The sequence below is a fragment of the Triticum urartu genome, chromosome 6A (genome assembly GCF_056163025.1).
Source record: "Triticum urartu cultivar PI428250 chromosome 6A, HENAU_Tu73, whole genome shotgun sequence".
Taxonomy (NCBI): Eukaryota; Viridiplantae; Streptophyta; class Magnoliopsida; order Poales; family Poaceae; genus Triticum; species Triticum urartu.
Genome location: NC_141878.1, coordinates 603,121,616 through 603,135,154, shown reverse-complemented (window position 1 = coordinate 603,135,154; position 13,539 = coordinate 603,121,616). Strand labels below are relative to the sequence as shown.

Below are 13,539 nucleotides of genomic sequence, written 5' to 3'. Positions count from 1 at the left end.
TACCACTATCGTTTTGGGGTTATGCATTAGAGACAGCTGCATTCACGTTAAAAGGGCACCATCTAAATCTGTTGAGACGACACCGTATGAACTGTGGTTTGGCAAGAAACCAAAGTTGTCATTTCTCAAAGTTTGGGGTTGCAATGCTTATGTGAAAAAGTTTCATCCTGATAAGCTCAAACCCAAATCGGAAAAGTGTGTCTTCATAGGATACCCAAAAAGTTACTGTTGGGTACACCTTCTATCACAGATCCAAAGGCAAGACATTCGTTGCTAAGAATGGATCCTTTCTAGAGAAGGAGGTTCTCTCTAAAGAAGTGAGTGGGAGGAAAGTAGAACTTGATAAGGTAATTGTACCTTCTCCCTTATTGGAAAGTAGTTCATCATAGAAATCTGTTCTTGTGACTACTACACCAATTAGTGAGGAAGCTAATGATGATGATCATGTAACTTCAGATCAAGTTACTACCGAATCTCGTAGGTAAACCAGAGTGAGATCCGCACCAGAGTGGTACGGTAATCCTGTTCTGGAGGTCATGCTACTTGACCATGACGAACCTATGAACTATGAAGAAGCGATGGTGAGCCCAGATTCCGCAAAATGGCTTGAGGCCATGAAATCTGAGATGGGATCCATGTATGAGAACAAAGTATGGACTTTGGTTGACTTGCCCGATGATCGGCAAGCAACTGAGAATAAATGGATCTTCAAGAGGAAGACGGACGCTGATAGTAGTGTTACCATCTACAAAGCTAGAATTGTCGCAAAAGGTTTTCGACAAGTTCAAGGTGTTGACTACGATGAGAGTTTCTCACTCGTATCTATGCTTAAGTCTGTCCGAATCATGTTAGCAATTGCCGCATTTTATGAAATCTGGCAAATGGATAAACAAAACTGCATTCCTTAATAGATTTATTAAAGAAGAGTTGTATATGATACAACTAGAAGGTTTTGTCAATCCTAAAGGTGCTAACAAAATATGCAAGCTCCAGCGATCCATCTATGGACTGGTGCAAACATCTCGGAGTTGGAATATACGCTTTGATAAGTTGATCAAAGCATATAGTTTTATACAGACTTGCGATGAAGCCTGTATTTACAAGAAAGTGAGTGGGAGCAGTACAACATTTCTGATAAGTATATGTGAATGACATATTGTTGATCGGAAATAATGTAGAATTATTCTGCAAAGCATAAAGGAGTGTTTGAAAGGAATTTTCCAAAGAAAGACCTCGGTGAAGCTGCTGACATATTGAACATCAAGATCTATAGAGATAGATCAAGACGCTTGATAAGTTTTTTTCAATGAGTACATATCTTGACAAGATTTTGAAGTAGTTCAAAATAGAACAGTCAAAGAAAGAGTTCTTGTCTGTGTTACAAGGTGTGAAATTGAGTAAGACTCAAAACCCGACCACGACAGAAGATAGAAAGAGAATGAAAGTCATTCCCTATGCCTCGGCCATAGGTTCTATAAAGTATGCCATGCTATGTATCAGATTTATTGTATACCCTACACTGATTTTGGCAAGGTAGTACAATAGTGATCTAGGAGTAGATCACTGGACAGCGGTCAAAATTATCCTTAGTGGAATAAGGATATGTTTCTCGATTATGGAGGTGACAAAAAGGTTCGTCGTAAAGGGTTACGTCGATGCAAGTTTTGAAACTAATCCAGATGACTCTAAGTCTCAATCTGGATACATATTGAAAGTGGGAGCAATTAGCTAGAGTAGCTCTGTGTAGAGCATTGTTGACATAGAAATTTGCAAAATACATACGGATCTGAATGTGGCAGACCCGTTGACTAAACTTCTCTCACAAGCAAAACATGATCACACCTTAGTACTCTTTGGGTGTTAATCGCATAGCGATGTGAACTAGATTACTGAATCTAGTAAACCCTTTGGGTGTTGGTCACATGAAGATGTGAACTAATCACATAAAGATGTGAACTATTAGTGTTAAATCACATGGTGATGTAAACTAGATTATTGACTCTAGTGCAAGTGGGAGACTGAAGGAAATATGCCCTAGAGGCAATAATAAAGTTATTATTTATTTCCTTATATCATGATAAAAGTTTATTATTCATGCTAGAATTGTATTAACCGGAAACATAGTACATGTGTGAATACATAGACAAACAGAGTGTCACTAGTATGCCTCTACTTGACTAGCTCGTTAATCAAAGATGGTTATGTTTCCTAACCATGGACAAAGAGTTGTCATTTGATTAACGGGATCACATCATTAGTTGAATGATCTGATTGACATGACCCATTCCATTAGCTTAGCACCCGATCGTTTAGTATGTTGCTATTGCTTTCTTCATGACTTATACATGTTCCTATAACTATGAGATTATGCAACTCCCGTTTGCCGGAGGAACACTTTGTGTGCTACCAAACATCACAACGTAACTGGGTGATTATAAAGGAGCTCTACAGGTGTCTCCAAAGGTACATGTTGGGTTGGCGTATTTCGAGATTAGGATTTGTCACTCCGATTGTCGGAGAGGTATCTCTGGGCCCTCTCGGTAATGCACATCACTGAAGTCTTGCAAGCATTGCAACTAATGAGTTAGTTGCGGGATGATGTATTATGGAACGAGTAAAGAGACTTGCCGGTAACGAGATTGAACTAGGTATTGGATACCGACGATCGAATCTCGGGCAAGTAACATACCGATGACAAAGGGAACAACGTATATTGTTATGCGGTCTGACCGATAAAGATGTTCGTAGAATATGTAGGAGCCAATATGGGCATCTAGGTCCCGCTATTGGTTATTGACCGGAGACATGTCTCGGTCATGTCCACATTGTTCTCGAACCCGTAGGGTCCGCACGCTTAAGGTTTCGATGACAGTTATATTATGAGTTTATGAGTTTTGATGTACCGAAGGAGTTCGGAGTCCCGGATGAGATCGGGGACATGACGAGGAGTCTCGAAATGTTCGAGACGTAAAGATCGATATATTGGACGACTATATTCGGACATCGGAAAGGTTCCGAGTGATTCGGGTATTTTTCGGAGTACCGGGGAGTTACGGGAATACGGGGAAGAGTATTGGGCCTTAATGGGCTTTAGTGGGAAGGAGCCAGGAGGTGGCGCGCGCCCCTCCCAAGCCCAGTCCGAATTGGACAAGGGGTTTGGGGCGCGGCCCCCCTCTCCCTTCCTTCTCCACTTCCCTCCTTTCCCCCCTTCTCCTAGTTGGACTAGGAAAGAAGGAGTCCTACTCCCGGTGGGAGTAGGACTCCCCTTGGCGCGCCCTTCTCCTAGGACCGGCCTCCTCCTCCCTTGCTCCTTTATATACGGGGGCAGGGGGCACCCTAGAGACACAAGTTGATCCACGTGATCATATTCATAGCCGTGTGCGGTGCCCCCTTCCACCATAGTCCTCGATAATATTGTAGCAGTGCTTAGACGAAGCCTTGCGACGGTAGTACATCACGATCGTCACCACGCCGTCGTGCTGACGGAACTCTTCCCCGACACTTTGCTGGATCGGAGTCCGGAGATCGTCATCGAGCTGAACGTGTGCTAGAACTCGGAGGTGCCGTAGTTTCGGTGCTTGATCGGTCGGGCCGTGGAGACGTACGACTACATCAACCAAGTTAACGCTTCCGTTGTCGATCTACAAGGGTACGTAGATCACACTCTCCCCCTCTCGTTGCTATGCATCACCATGATCTTGCGTGTGGGTAGGAATTTTTTTGAAATTACTACGAAACCCTACAGTACTTACCCCTCAAGCTCAAAGGGTCAGCTCGTCACTGGCTTAAAGACCTCCCCTAAAGCTTCATTGGAAGTTGGGAAGAGCTCGAAGACGCCTTTCGGGCAAATTTTCAAGGGACTTATGTCCGACCTCCGGATGCGGACGATTTGAGTCATATAACTCAACAGCCCGGAGAGTCAGCCTGAAAGCTTTGGAACAGGTTTCTTACTAAAAAGAACCAGATTGTCGAATGTCCGGACGCCGAAGCCTTGGCAGCTTTCAAGCATAGCGTCCGTGACGAATGACTCGCCAGACACCTCAGCCAAAATAAGCCGAGAACGATGGCCGCATTAACAAACCTTATGACCCGCTTTTGCACGGGTGAGGACAGCTGGCTAGCCAGATGCAGCACCAGCGACCCCAGTACAGCTGAAGTTAGAGATGGAAACGGGAAATCACGTCGCAACAGCAATAACAAACGCCGGAATAAAGAAGACAGCACGAAGGGCATGGCAGTAAATGCCGGATTCAAAAGCTCTCGGCCAGGTCAAAAATCGCCCACTAAAGGCACCAGGGATGAACTGTCCAGCCTCAACAAAATTCTGGACCAAGTATGTCAGATCCATAATACCCCTAGTAAACCTGCTAATCATACCCACAGAGAATGTTGGGTCTTCAAGCAGTCCGGCAAGCTCAACGCCGTACACAAGGGGGAGGATACACCAAGTGAAGACGAGGACGAGCCTCCCAAGCAAGACACGGGTGAACAAAAGAAATTTCCACCAGAAGTCAAAACAGTAAACGTGTTACACGTGATCAAGGGAAAAACAATGCGGCACTCCCAGGAAAATATACCCAAGTGCCTGTCATCGCGAAGTCCTGCCACTGGTCGTCTCAACCGATCACTTTCAACCATCACGATTACTCAGCAAGTATCCGACACGCAGGATGGGCTGCCCTGGTATTAGACCCAGTAATTGGCGGATATCACTTCACGCGAGTCTTGATGGACGGCGGCAGCAGCCTAAACCTAATATATCAGGATACAATCCGCGGGATGGGGTTAGACCCAACACAAATTCACCATAGCAATACTACCTTTAAAGGAGTAACGCCAGGCCCGGGGGCTCATTGTACGGGTTCCCTCCTACTACAAGTTATATTCGGCTCCCCCGATAACTTCCATCGCGAGCATTTAACCTTCCACATCGCTCCATTTCAAAGTGGCTATCAAGCACTGTTCGGACGCGAAGCTTTCGCTCGCTTTAATGCAATACCACGCTATGCCTCCCTCACACTCAAGATGCCCGGTCACGTGGCATCATTTCAGTGCACGGAAATATCAAGCGATCTCTGCGCGCTGAAGAGTGTGAGGCTGCCTTGGCAGCCGCACACTAAAGGCGCCCGAACTAGCGAAAGCATCCAATAGGTCGTCAAGACCTCAGACACAACTAATCGAGTCCGGCGCCGCTACTTATACCGAATAAATGGTCACACCCCTATTTGTCAATACAAGGGGCTCAACGCGCGCAGGCAAGTGGCAATTTCTTGTCCTCTTGAATTATACATGGTTTCTTTAAAAAACTATCTTTTTGCACGACAAACTTTTCACCTAAATTCCTCTCTTTTACAGACGATCATCGTGCGACACCTGTCTAGGATACGGCACAACGGAGACACAGGCACAGACGTGCAGCAGGGACCCGCTCCAAGGATTCTTTTTAGATTAAGACCCTGCGTAAACCTTTTTTACTGTCTCTTGTTGATACACATCCACCATTGAGAAGGATGCTGACGTCTTGGCATGTGGCCACGCCAGAACAATGCACGTACCTGGACACAAGGGGCTTCTTACAAAGGCCATTACTTAGGCCCGGTTTATACCACAAAGACCGAATACCTTAGGGAGTGTTCGGCGTCGCGAGTTTGGCCCTATATGCATCAGCTCCGAATCATTGTCTTTGGTCAAATGTTGGGTTTGCCCGGCTCCTGTGTTTTGGTGCCTTACGTTCCGCTTTACCTGCTAAGGTAGCACCAGGAGAACTACTATGATTGTGCCCTGCTTCATCCGGATGAGCACCTCAGTAGAGAAAGCCGAAAACTGACTGTCATGATATAGCGTGAGACTGGTCAACCACTCGATGACTTGTTGGAATGTTAGAATTCCTCCGCCTTAACGAAGGGCCGTTTTCCGGCCAGGCATGTACGCACCCCTGGATCGGGAGAGTGCGGAGCCACCAGGGGCTATCTAGTAGCCCCACTATCAAACTTCTATGGCTAAGTGAACATGCTAAAGCATTATAATCCGGTTGCCTCGCTCGCTCCGCTATCACCTCCTTAATAGGACCAAGACGTTGGGTTAAGTGTGAACGCATGTTTTTACAAGCACCTCCGCATTATATGCGTGGGGGTTGAAGCCGACGACTGCAATCTTTCAGGTTATACACATGTATACATAAACGGGTGCCCAGGAGGCATCACATTACTTTCAGCCAAAAGTATAAAAATAGCCTTATAAAAATCTATAAAAGCATTTCGCTTACAATGAGATTACATATCACTCAAACATAATATTTTTTGAGCACTGGGTCTCTATCAAACGAGCACCCTCAAGAACTTCTTCAAAGTAGTGCTCAGCAGCCCTTCGACCTATGGCTGAATCCCGCGCTGCAACAGTGGTAGCATCCATCTCCGCCCAACATGCTTTAACACGGGCAAAGGCCATCCGTGCGCCCTCAATGCACGCCGATCTTTTCATCGCATTAATGCGCGGCACCACGTCAAGGAACTGCTGCACCAAGCTGAAATAGCTGTTCAGTTTTGACCTTTCCGGCCATAGCTGACCCACAACATACCTCATGGAGAGTCCGGACAACCTATTTAGTTCGGCCCATTCGGCTAATTGGTCAGACAATGAAATCGGACGCTCGGGAGAATGGAATTGTCTCCAAAACAGCTGGTCTACTTCACAGTCCGTCTGACCCTGGAAGTACTTGGCAGCATCGGCAGCGCTCGCTACCAAATCCATATACACATCCTCCGAACTCCACAGCCGATCCAGAGGGGTATACCGTGGATCTCCGAACTTCCTCCGCAACATAAAGGATTTCCCAGCTACAATATCCCCGGCTTCCCGTAGCTCGTCCTTCTTTGCCCTCATAACAGAGCGGAGGTCTTTTCCTGTCGCAGCAGCCTTTTCAAGGTCCGATGCCTTTGCTTGGTTTTCCTTTTCAAGAACCCGGCAACGGTCGGTGGCGGCTTTTAATTCTATGGCCATCTTGGCCATCTTATCACGGCTCTCGCCATGCGCGGGCTTCTCGGCTTGCCACTCTTCAGCCGCCTTCAAAGCAGCCGCATTACCCAACCTCGCTTGTTCCTTGGCTCAGGCAAGTTCTGCCCGCAAGGCTTCAACAGTGGCAGCTCCATCTGCAGTCACAACATATTAAAGATACTGGCATCATGCTGCTCTTCCTATGTGGCGTTTACCAGATAATGACACTTACCCTGTGCCTCGTCAAGCCTTTTGTTAACAAGCTCAATGTCGGCGTCTGCCGCATCCAACTGCCGCTCTAAATGGGCAAACTCGCGAGTCCGGCTAGCCACCGGATCTTCCATCACCTGCCCATAGAGGCAGTATGGTTATTACCTGAGAATATGATCCTCTGTTCGTCGTCGTTTCCGACGACGACCAGAGTCTCAGGGGCTACTATCTACACAGGGCACACCTAGCATGTGCAGGACTATCATACATCGTCTTACGTACCTCAAAGCCTGTCAGTAGACTCATAAAAGCTTTATGCAATCTGCTTTCGGCGGACGAGATTCACTCCATCACCGTTTTCATCAGCACACGGTGTTCATCTGAGATGGCCGCTCGCCCCACCAACTCCCTCAGAACATCCGATCGCACACTAGACGGTGCCGGACTCTTTTGTCTGCTCTCTTTGGGAGCCGGACACTGGGAGCTTCGGGAGTCGACGGGATTATCTTCTGGCCTCGCCGGACTCGGAGAGGCCCTCCGCGACGACATTTCAGTGGTGCTAGTGCGACTTTGGCGAGCAGCTGCTTACCCACTTCCGTGCAGGTCTCAGTGCGGGACTCCGCCAATGCCATTGAAGGCCAAGGTGGGAGGTTGGCGTCGTTGCCTTGTCAGGAGGGGCGCCGTTGCGCAGGAGGTCGCGACGGTACAGACCGGCGGGGAGTGACGGGATGTGTGGCCCGGCGGGAGGGTCGTTATTGAGGCACTCCAGGGAGGGGTGCCGGCACGGACGATGGGGATGGCGATAGATGTTGTAGCGTGGCCTCGCGCCTCCTCGAAGCGACCAGCCAAAAATAACACGTTGCCCTTCCTTCCTCGTCGGCCTGCCTTGTCAGCGAATCGATGGGCTAAATTGGTTCCTAATGGCAACCGTCGGAGCATGATGACTCTCTCGATCGAGTTGAGTCGACGTGACTTTTTTTGAGAAATCGCCTCGACGTGACTTGTACCCGGATGAATTAAACTGTGGGATCACCCTCGCTTGCGTACGATTCGGCTGCTCCTCCGCTCCACGGATCCACCCCTCGCCACCTCTTCTCTCTCTCACGAGCCAATACTTATGGGAGACGACAGAAAATTGCGGCAACCGATAGACCATGTTGTAAGGAATCACGAGAAAAAAAAACAACTGGATGGGTAGATTAGTTTTCAAGAAATCCGGGGAAGCAGTGTGAAGGTTCGCGTGTGTGTGTGTACGAAACAGACACGAACATTTATGTCTTCGATGGGTTGAGGCAGAACACGATTGAACCGGTCAACTAAAATCTAGCCAAAAATAAATGACCGATCCAGATCAAACGTGCCTCTGTCTTTTAATATTTAGGTAAAGATAAAGATAGACAGGTAAAATAGTACCACCTCGGATGTAGAAAATAATATAGGTGGAAAAAACTAAAAGCGTAAATTTACGGGAAGAAGCGTATTATGACGGTGAACCCGACAAAGTCAATCTGTGCTTTATTATTATACTAGTACAAATGCCCGTGCGTTGCAACGGCAAAAAAAAAAGCAAAGCCTTTCTTATAGCAGTTATGATAAACATCGGTAATAAGATTACACTCTTATTGTTGTTCGGAGCATAAAGTGTGGATGTGAAGAAGCTAGCCTAACTTCCTTCGTCTATGGAATGGTATAGTGGTGCATGAAATAGTTTGTCTATCATTTTTTATGTTTTGTTATTAGAGTTGAAACATGTTTTGAAGCCCAACATTTTATGAACACATGATTTTTTTAGTGATTTTGTAATATTACGGGGTGACCAGACACAAAAGATAAATAAAACCGCGCAAGAAATATTCTATCTATATATACAGCCCAATGCTAGCTAGTAGTTCAAGCACTTGTCACCTGTATGTACACATTTTGATGCATTCACTTGATTAATTGTTTGTTTGTTCTTGGGCATACGTTCATGGCGGATGGCTGAGCCTGATCGTCTTCATGACCATCGCCATCATCTGCATCTACACCGGGCTTCTAGAACCTTGTTGCTGCTTTGTTTGCTTCTTCACATGATGCAATATATTTGTCCTGCTAGCCTTCCCACGGTGGCTATATATACACTAAAAGAGAACAATCAGACTTGGCAGTTTTCAGCTTTCCAGTGACATGAATAGCAGCAGCGATGCATAGGACCTCTCCAGCCTGAAGATTTTCACAGGAAAATAATTTCATTATGACCAGATTATAGAAGGCAAAAACTGGTCTATTACAAAAGTAGAAAATGTTAGCACAACACTGAAATTTGAAAGTGCTTAACGTAAGTAAAATTTTGTAACATAACACAGAAATTTTCAATCACTTAGTCTGTAGGTCAAAAATTGTTTGCCGCAGTGCATAACACTAACCACATTGGTTTGAACGCCAAAGATTTTTTGATTGCAGTATACAACACTAAATTTATTTGTTTGCAGACCTAACATTATATTCCATGCCAACGATTTCAATTACCTCTAGTGGCTATAGCTTTGCATCAGAAACGTTGGAAGATCCGAGGCGGCAGCGTATGTGCTTCTGCCTTCCCCCACAACGGTGCGGCTCTCCAAACTCTCCTCCATGGCAGTCTCTCTCCCTCTCGGCAGCGCCGCTCATCCATTAGACCCTCGCCTCCGTCGCATGGTGCGAGAGAACTCAATCCCGCCTCGCTTCCTCTCTTTTCCTTCCTGAATCCCGCCTTGTTCATATGTATATGCGGTTCCGGCGTCCATTTGCCTTGTCCCTCGTTCATATATATGCCCTCGATGGAGGTAATTCATTCCTGATGATATTTGTAATTAAACAGGACCCACTACACTTTGTTTATTGAACCTCAAGGTGGTTTATTGATTTCAAGTCAAAGACATACTCCCTCTGGCAAATGAATGTATCTAGAACTAAAGTATGTCTAGATACATCCATTTCTCCGACAAGATTTCCGGACGGAGGGAGTATATAAATTGATCAGTTAGGGTTTTAGAAAGCAGAGGGGACTATTTAATAGACAGACGAATCAGAACTTAGGAACACAACCTGATGCTAGCTCGGTGGTAGTTGTTGCTCGTAACAGAGCCCGGGTTAGGAGTTCGATCCCCTTGTCCCACACCTGACGGACGAAGGCACTTTTGACATACGAAAGAAAGGAAGACGAATGTACAAAAAATTAGGAGGAAGAAGTGTTATTCTCTTTAATAGTAGGTATAGACATGAGAAAGAAAGAAAGGAAGACTGCACAGTGTTATTTCAGAATCTTGCTTGCAACTGTTTGAATTGAAGAGAAGAATTGCTTCTTTCGAGAACAAGCCTCTAGATTATTTTTACATGAAGATATAGTGTGTGCACAATAGAAGACGAAATTACCTGTAGTAGATCGAACAGATCATGCCAATTTTTTCCTTCTTTCTCGAGCCAGAGAGGTTTTTTTTTTGGGGGGGGGGGGGGGGGGGGGGGGCTGGTTTTAAGATTTCCAATACTCCTTTTATCTCCTCTTTGTCCTATACACACATGAATCAAGAAATCAAAATCAATTGAAATTGGAGGAAGCAATGATATTGGTATGTAAAATAATGACAGTAAAGTTTCACGTGCCTTAGATTGAAAAACAACATAAAGCCTTGAGTAGCCCATATGTTCGAATATTATGAAAAAAGAGGCACCCTCATTCTTCCATTACCTCATAGTGTTGTTTTTATACTCATTCATAAAGATGGCTGCAATAACTGTCCAAAAAATCCAAATTTCTCGTGAAACATAATAGAAACGTTGCTGGCACCCTGATCTTTACTGGAATTTTTTCCTAAAACATCATTTTAAAAAGGGTCACCTCCATCATTTCCTAATGGATATATGGGCAGCTCATCCGCTTAAAATGTATAGGAATTCTAGAGAACAAAGCAAGTATCTATAACTGAAGGTGTGTATGAATCTAAGAAATTCTTCAAGTTCGTGTACTTGGAGACGGTTGTTGGTATGGTAGACTGTTAGGACATCCAAGTTCATCAACTTCAGAACCCCCTTTTGAGTCACATCTGCAAGTGTTGGATGCCATGATAAAAGCAGTGACATTCCATGGAACACGGCAGCGGAAAATCGTGTTGGACGGTGCTCGTCTAAGATGACGACGAAGCAGCCGCGCCGCCGACCCTTGATCATCTTCTTGCGGAGTCGCGAACAACCATGGTTGCCCCTGATGAATAATTGTTTTTTGACGAGCAGTCAACAATGAAAAGTTGGGAGTGCAGGAACCATGCTGAATCTATTTTCAAGTGTTTTACTTCTATAATATACATGCACCAATTTAGTTGCAAAGTTCTCAAATAGATATTTACAAGAAACATGGTAATAATATTATTAATATATCAAGCTGAAATCAAAACTTCATATGGAACAGAAAGTTTCTAGAAAATACTGATCCATTGACCATTTGTTGAACGTGCACTAAATCATAATGCATATTCAAGTGTCGATAAAATACTAATATTCAAGTGTCGATAACATCAGTACATATTTTGATTTAATGAGAGCTTAAGGCAAGTGGCATTCTTTTAAAAATAAAAATACTAATACCATGCCATTTTGGATGCAGTAGTTTTATGCATCAGTACCAACACTCCAGAACAAACGAAAACACAATATGTTTTACAAACAAAACTCCAGAACACCCCGGGTAGTAAAATAAGTTGGCTAAGTAAATGATAAATAAAAAGAGAGCAATTTTCGACATACCTGACATTAACAGTGCTACGAAATATCACATAACTGTCAGCATTGTCTATTCTCTTACTGGAACCGTCGAGCTTGGAGCACAGACGGATGGCGACATCGACCGGGGAGACTCATGGCGGCCGTTGGGACCGTGCTGGCGGCGGCGGCGCATCCCGTAACTGTAGAGAGGGACGGGGTATTGAGAGCAAGCGAAATGAGATTTTGGAATTAGGCATCGACGGGATTAATAGATGGCTTCTAAATATCATGTCAGAGACGGAGATAGAGATAATTGAGAGAGAGGCGTCCCCAGCAGCTAGCTCAACCGATGTCGAACCCTGTCGTTGCTTGTCGATGCCTCAAACACCTGCAACATGTAGCAGAAAAATCAGAGAAGGAAGTGCAGCAGCAGCTCCTCCAATGCAAGCGTTGGCTGCCGTCACCGAAGGGGAGGGTGGGATGCAACATAGCATGGATCAATTAACACATAAACCGTACCAAAAAATTGGGCACAAACAGTAGCAAGTTGATGAGCACGGGAGGCACAGGGACCTCAAAGAAGTGCCATTTTGTTTTCATCTTTCAGTAGCAGCTCCCTAAATTGAAGATTGAACAATTCAACTAACAACTGCAGTTGAGTCAGGCATCAATTCAACTAACAAATTCATGGTTAACCTTGCTGTTCAATTCAAGGAACAATCCACACTTAACAGTATCAACAAAATTGATCTCAAACAGTAGACAATTGAGCCCAAACAGTGGTAAATCCTAACCAAGAGCAATGCCTCAATGGCCACGTACAAGAGCAGAGAGAGGAGGAGGTGAACTCACCTGAAGATAGAAAGGAGGAAGCTCCATGGGTGGTCGCCCCGAGCTGCAGCAAGGCAAGGTCGACCCCTCCTACCTCAAGCATCCAATCCTTGCCCTGCACATCTACCATGGAGGATCAAACCAGATACATGTACCATGGAGGATCAATCCAGATATTAGAGAGAGAAAGGGGGAGAGATATGGGAGGGGATGAACTCACCCCATGGCCACCAGGCGGAGGAGCAGCATCCTAGAGATGGAGCTGCGTGTGAGGGCGCGGTGGGCGTCGGAGAGGAGTCGCTGGAGGCGTGGGAGCCACGCCAGTGTGGAGGCGCCCGAAACCCTAGCCATGGTGAGGGCTTAAGGTCATCGCTGGTGGCCGATAGCGGCGAATCCCGCTGGGGGAAAAGACCCAGCGGAGCGAGGCGAGCTCGGACCGGTGCTGCGCGGTGGAGGAAGTCGCGGGAGAACGCCGGAATCGGCCGGCATCTATGGCGGCGGAGATGTGTCCAGGAGAGAGAGGTGGATGGGTGGGGGGTCCACTTGTTGTGGGAGGGAAGCGAAGGGGAGGGGCATAGGCCGCCGGCAATGAGGGGGACGATGCGATGGGCGGCGGAGGCGGCGCTTGGTGGTCGTGCGACTCGTGCTGTTTGGGGGGACGGGGGGCGCTGATTTTCTTTCCTTTTCCCTCAGCCGTACCGGTTCATGTTAATTGTGAGGACTGCGCGTTGAATACCCAAAACGGAGTTCTGGCGTTTCCAAATTAGTACCACCTCGTTTATATTACGA

At 46.0% G+C, this 13,539-nt stretch overlaps 2 long non-coding RNA genes across 2 annotated transcripts; both read right to left on the bottom strand.

The window, feature by feature from the left end:
* Positions 1-9,014: 9,014 nt before the first annotated feature.
* Positions 9,015-10,666, bottom strand: LOC147967171 (uncharacterized). The gene is made up of 4 exons (XR_015607904.1): positions 10,597-10,666; positions 10,270-10,358; positions 9,712-10,018; positions 9,015-9,405 (listed from the first exon to the last, which is right to left on the bottom strand). It is a non-coding gene; the product is annotated as an uncharacterized LOC147967171 (long non-coding RNA).
* A 29-nt stretch (positions 10,667-10,695) lies between these two features.
* Positions 10,696-13,399, bottom strand: LOC147967170 (uncharacterized). The gene is made up of 3 exons (XR_015607903.1): positions 12,971-13,399; positions 12,772-12,865; positions 10,696-12,307 (listed from the first exon to the last, which is right to left on the bottom strand). It is a non-coding gene; the product is annotated as an uncharacterized LOC147967170 (long non-coding RNA).
* Positions 13,400-13,539: the final 140 nt, after the last annotated feature.